Below are 6562 nucleotides of genomic sequence, written 5' to 3'. Positions count from 1 at the left end.
GAGACAGCCAGCATGGCTTCACCAAGGGCAAGTCCTGCCTGACCAACCTAGTGGCCTTCTATGATGGAGGGACTACATCAGTGGACACGGGAAGGGCTACAGATGTGATCTATCTGGACATCTGTAAGGCCTTTGAGACGGTCCCCCACAACATCCTTCTCTCTAAATTGGAGAGCAACTTGATCTAGCTGAAGATGTCCCTGCTTATTGCAGGGGGGTTGGAGTAGATGACCTTTAGAGGTCCCTTCCAACCCAAACTATTCTATGATTTTATGACTTTTCAATGAATTAAAATATTAGCAAATATTACATATCCTTAGGAAATGTTGATTCTATCTGTGAATCACACTGAAGGAACAATACCAAAAGTTTCCCCTGACAATAAAAAAGAGGGACTTATATTAACTACCCAAGGATGTTCAAAATACTGAGAAATTACTGTAATGATGGAGGAAACATCATAGAAGAAAGTAGCAATGCTGCCATTCTGTATTTCCTCCACAGGAAAAATTCTCAGAGGAAGAACTGTAATTGCTAGTGGACTCCATGAAGTGGCTTCCGAAGTGTAGTAATGGCTTCAGTATGAAACTCAGATACCAACTTAAGCTCAAGGTCAGTGTTTTAAAAATAAACCTCCCAAGCGAAACATCACCAATCACTACAGACCACAGCCAACTGCAAAAACCAACACCAATCTCTAACATGTACATGATGCGGCTTAGACAAATCAATATCGGGAACAGAGGAACCAACATTGTGACCCACAACTGTTAACAGATATAAATTCCTTAATACGCTCTGGTTAATCTGTTATTATCTCAAACCCTTCGAGACCCATGTTGGGCACCAAAAATTTGTGTGAATTATTTGTCTAATGAGATAAAAGTCTTCAATCCTTTTGCTATTACTTCTAGATAAAGAGGTAATAGTGCTATTTTTTGTTATTGTTTTAGCACTGAGACCAAAATTTAAAGGTAGGAGCTACTTTTAAAGTGTGTGTGTGGGGTGTGTCATTTTTTAAAGCTTCCTTTTTAATAATAAGTGGGGGAAAAAAGAAAACAAACAGACAAGATAATAATAATAAGTGGGGGGGGGAATAAAACGAACAGACAAGATAATAATAATAAGTGGGGGGAAAAAGAAAACAAACAGACAAGAAAGCGATTCCCTCCACCCCTGTGTTTCCACAGAAATAAAACCAAAAAGAAGTAGAGAAAATCTATAGAATACCAATTATACAAACATTTGACATAACTAGCTTGCTTTCTGGACTGTTCATGAATAGAAAAATAAGTAAAATTTGCTATTACAAATTATTCATTCACTCAATCTTTCATCTCACAATATCATAACCAACACATCCTCTGGTAATGCAGACAATTATGCTCCTTTGTAATACTTATTAAGCTAGCTAATTTGTACAGGCAGAAGCTTTTTAGAAATGCTCACAAACATCAGGTTTGAAAAAGCATGGAAGAGTTAAGACTAGATTAGGAGTTGTCTCACCAGTTTAGACTGCTCAAACAGTGAAGGAAAAGGATTAGACAGTAAATAAAAATCTCCATGCAGATTGAGGGAAATTAGGGCTAACCAGACAGAACAAGAAGCAAAGGATCCTTCCAAAAGGGATTGCATTGACACTAGCTCCTCCAGCCCTTGCCCAGCAGTCATGCCCTTACCCTTGTCCTCTGCCTGGGGAACACTTCTGGCTGGGAAAGGCCCTGAGTTGCAAATCATTGGAGGCTGAGAGAGTATTCAGGGCATCATCACTGTGGGCTCTCCTGTTTTCTTACTCTTCTCTAAGCATCTGGTTTTGGTCTTTCGCCCACCTCACTATAAATAGGTGTTAGTGGTCTGAATGCTTGTGCACATGCTTCTTGACTCTCCAACAAGGAATGAGAGAGCAGAAGCTTGGTGATGACCCTGGAAGGCAGGTCCTAGCACCTGGGGTAGTCTACACATCCCCTCCCAGTGAGGATGAGATGGGCAGAGGAGTGCCACAAAGCTGTGGGGGGCTGTGGGGATACCAGCTCAAGGGCCAGCACAAATTTGCTGACTATCAGTCCTGAAAACTAAACGGCACTGCAACCGTAGGCAAGCACTAGGCAGATATCTTGGCTCTAGAAACTGCAACCAAAGAAAATACAGCCAGAGCCGTACAAGAAATTGTCTATTGACTTCAGAAGTCATATGAGAGGTAATGAATGTGGGTTCTCCTCACTGTTCTCCTCCCTTCTGCCCCAAGCACGAAATAAAAAAAAAGGTATGTAGATGACCAACTCATTTGAGAAATTATCTCTGTGAACTAATGACTAGAGAAGTCCATTACGATGCTGGAAAACTCTGCTCCAGTTCCTGCCCCACCAAACACTTTTTTACACAAACACAACAACTCTAATAGGAAAAGACCCTGGAATAAACCACATCTCTAGGACAAACCCCTCGCAGCGCAAGTGTAAAGTTTGACTGTACTTCAGATCAGTCTCAGCAGATGTGGTCTTGGTCTACCCCACCCCACTAGAACAGTGTGATCAGCAGGCCACCGGCTCTTCCACAACCACATGCAGGGTGGGACCAGAAGTTTCCTCTGGGACCTGAGAGCTGTTCCACCTCTGTTGAGTGAACATTTTATTATAGGCCATACCAGTGTCTTGTACCTCCTGCTTACAGCAGAAAAACTCCAGGAGATCCTCTTGGAAAAGAGTTTTTTACAAGACTTTGCCTACTTGTCTTTGCTGATGCTGTTGACTATATTGCCTTCCACCCATATGATCACTGCTTAATAAATCCTCTCTCAAACAGGTGTTTGCTTGTCATGTTTTAGTGGTTCAACGAGCCACAAGTTGGAAGGGAGTTTTCTGTGCACAGCAGGACTACGGATGGGCAGAGGCTGAGTTGTAGGTTGGGTTAAGAGATCCACAGACATTTTTATTCCTAATATCTTCAGTTCATCATAAAAGCTGTAGCTGCATTTTTCCATTCCCGATCATAAAAACACCTCTCTTATAATCATCTTCCTACAGAAAGAAATATAGGAAGTTTATTTTGCTTTTAAGATCATATCCTAAATATTATAAGCATTCACAAAATAATCACAAATATGTTCTTTGACAGTTTAAATGAAAGTGCTTTAATGCTTAAAACCAAATTTTATTGGATATATTTATCTTTTGGATAAATGAAGGAAATAATAAAAGTGACTGTTTTTCATTCCACACATTCAGTAAATTGAGCTTATATGATGACTTTCATAGGATAAATGTTAGTTTAAATTATCTGCATTTGACCTTTAAGCTAGTATTAAAATGCTAAACCAATTTATGCTGTTAAAATGCATTGAACAGATTATATGACAATAACTCTTATACAATGTGAAGCAATTTTGATGATCTTTAAAGATAGTGGATGGTATTTATGATAACAGCTCTAAGCGCCTTTATATCACAGCTGTGGTGAGGCTTAATGTGGCAGGAACTGTCAGACTGGATCAATACATGCTTTTCAGGCTTCTTTTGGTGCCATAATCCAGCCCCTGCAAGAAGTGACCTCATGAGCTGCCTAAGCTCTTGTTGTTCTTGTTCTGTTTTGTTAATTGAAGAATATCAAGGTTTATGAAAATGACAAAGCTGAGCAAAAGCTAATTATGAAAGAAAACAATAAAGCCAGGGGTGAGTCTAGGTCAGCTTTCAGTGGGAGTCCAGAGTCTACTATATTTTTTCTGCCATCTGTCTGCTGGTGTTTGAGAGAAGAAACTAACATTTCTTGCATACTAAATTAGTGAGCAAAATCAAGTAAGTATTTTAGTGTTTCCAAAGAAGCCTTTGTTGCTTTAAGAAGAAAGCCATCAACTCACTAAGAAGAAGCTGTAGGTGACAACAAACAAGTTGCAGACAAATAAACCGTTTGTCTTTCCTATTTATTTCTCTCTCATTTTACCTGTGGCCCCCTCTAACACCCAGCTCTCCTGTTGCCTTACACAGCCAGGCACCAGGGCTGTGGGATCGGGCCCTTCAGCGACACAAAGGCACTAGCACCTTGACTTATTCAATCTAACAAGGGCTGCAAGGATAACAAAAAGAAAAGCTTTTACTGTGAAGGCGGAAACATCCTCAGCAATGAGAGTGAACAGTGTTAGAAACCTCAAGGGAAAGCATAACCTTGCTGTTAAAATGAATTTTTACTTTAATTTAAAAGCCTTTTGTATGGAAGCGCTAGGGCACAAAGTTTAGCACATTCATCTGCTCAGGACTCAGTTGACTGTAAGCAAAAATATGACAGATCCCTAAGTCGGTTTGTAAAAGATTGTCTAATACCTGGACAGAGTCACCAAGTGACAGCTGCAAATAATTGGCTGCACCTTTTCTTAAGTATTTCAGTAATATACAATAGATTGTTAGCCATAAAAAACCTCTCACCAGGATCCCAGTCCTCATGCAAGGTCTAATACTCCGGCAGGAATCCTGTCCTTCTCTGGGTCTCAAGTTTAATTATTGCAGCAATTTCTCTGCCTTCGGAAAAGCTCTGCTACACCAAAGCCAGATGTATTTCTTATTGGATAATAGCTTCCTTCGCATTTCATAGAAAATATTGTGCTGAGTCCAGCTGTACTTTATACATTTGATATGCAGACACTAAATTAAAATATAAATGGACTATGTAAGTGACATGTGGTTGACGTTAATGTTAGAGAAACCTAGAAATGAGATTAAAAATCTAACCTAAACATGTAAAAAATGCCTTATATTTTTCTGGAGGAGGATTTCACACTGGAGGAGTTTAGCTGTATGTTTTTAAACACAAGCTATAAATATTTTCAAACAATCCATACGAGTTCATACAAACATATTCCAGAGCCATCTTTTCTGCAACTAAAGTACTTGGATAAAATGCCACTATTGAGATATAAGCACAGCTTCCATTTTCTTACCCTTAAAATTAAGTGTGCAAATGGAGTTCATTTTTTCCTTAAACACCACAAAATCATAGTAACAGGAGTGCAGTCCCAAAAGACAAGCAAATTTAACTGAAGATCTCCCAATATCATACATATGGACAGGGTAGTGTATTTCTACTTCATGTTATAATAAGAATAATCTAGTATTGGCGTGTCATTCCAAAAAGCTGCTTAAATCATGGTGATCTACAAAAACAACCAGAAAGAGATCTTAAAAGCAAACAGAATGAGGTACTTAGGTCCTATCTAATAACTAATACAGAAATCTTTGAGTGCCTTAAGGACCAAACAAAGAAAACTGACCCACAAGGGATTTTTGGCCAGAAAGATTGAATATGGATGCATGGGTACAATTAAAACAGGTAGCTTAGAACTGAGGGGTAAAACTTGTGGTTTAAAATTTGTTTCTGTTTTTTTCAAGGCATTCTTGGATTTTGCAGAGTATTTCTGCAAATAACTGGGCAGCCATTGGAGCAGGCATTTGGGAATTTTCCCCGTTGCAATCCCTCGGGACGGGCTGGGTACGCTCATTGGCAGCAGCCCAGGGCCCGATGGCTCTGCAGTAGCACAAAACAGAAAAGTGAGGATTATATTAAAGAAAATAGAAGGGTAAACAACAGGATAGGAGGAAAAAGCACAGATGGCAAAGCTACCAAGCCCACCCAGGAAACACTCGTGCTATCACAGTGCTGTCCTCCGCCCGGCAATCACAGCCCCTCTGCTTGCAGGGTTTTTATGGGGCATCCTCAACATCCTACATGGGCAAGGAGCTTCAAGCCAAGATCTGCCCACGTATCGGGCAGCGTGTGCATGCGGGCATGCAGTCCAGCTTTGCAGCTCTCTGGGGCCAGCTGAAAAGGGAAACCTGGTCTTCGTGTTGTCTCAAGTGAGTCTTGCAGGTCTGAGCATCTCCAGGAGAGAGAAGCAGTGCCCACATGCCAGCTCTGCCCAAGCTCTCCCTGACTGTGACCCTCACAGCCTTCCCCTGGGATGCAGATGCCAGCTTGCCCCAGCCTGCACTAAAGCCAGGGATCCCCAAACCCCGCTTTCCCCCAGCCTTGCAGTGGCCAGCCAGCCATTGCATGCTGCAGGGCTGGATCCTGGCCCATGGGCTGTTTTTTAGCTGCATCTTGTGATGGAGAATTAACTGGGGTTGGGGGCAAGCCTGCTCCATCCCATCTGTGCTGGCGCAGCCCACCCACAACAGCCTGCTAAGCAGTGCACCTGCTCAGGGGAAGCAAGGTGGGCTTGTTTGGGTTTTGTGGGGTTTTAGCTTCCTTCTCTTAACCCAGCTGAGAGAAACGAAAAGGCTGAGTTTGCTGTGGCACCGTCTTTGTTCCTCTATCTCCTCCTCTTCCCATCCCTGCAGTGCTGGGGATGGGAATCCTGTCTAGGAATTTCAGCCAGAGCTTTGGCCCAGGAGCTAATTCACATCTTTGGGCGAACTCCCACTGCTTCACTCCATCTCGAGCTCGCAGGTTAAGAGCAGGCTCAGCCTCCAGTTTCCAGCTGCTGCCTCTCCACTGCAATCTGTCTGGGGGAGCCATCCTCCAGATGCTTGAGGAAACCACTGCCTTTTTTTTAAAGGATCAAAGTTTATTATGAACA

The 6562-nt window shown here is 41.8% G+C and overlaps 1 long non-coding RNA gene across 1 annotated transcript in view; it reads right to left on the bottom strand.

Moving 5' to 3' along the window:
- Positions 1-41: 41 nt before the first annotated feature.
- Positions 42-6562, bottom strand: part of LOC103920937 — an 18021-nt gene continuing 11500 nt past the window's right edge. The window contains exon 3 of the long non-coding RNA XR_663834.1: positions 42-178. This is a non-coding gene — a long non-coding RNA (uncharacterized LOC103920937). The remainder of the gene's footprint in view (positions 179-6562) is intronic.

Source organism: Pygoscelis adeliae, unplaced genomic scaffold (assembly GCF_000699105.1).
Source record: "Pygoscelis adeliae isolate BGI_AS28 unplaced genomic scaffold, ASM69910v1 Scaffold66, whole genome shotgun sequence".
In the NCBI taxonomy this organism is placed as follows: domain Eukaryota; kingdom Metazoa; phylum Chordata; class Aves; order Sphenisciformes; family Spheniscidae; genus Pygoscelis; species Pygoscelis adeliae.
Note: the sequence above shows the minus strand (reverse complement) of the source record. Positions and strands in the feature narration are given on the sequence as shown.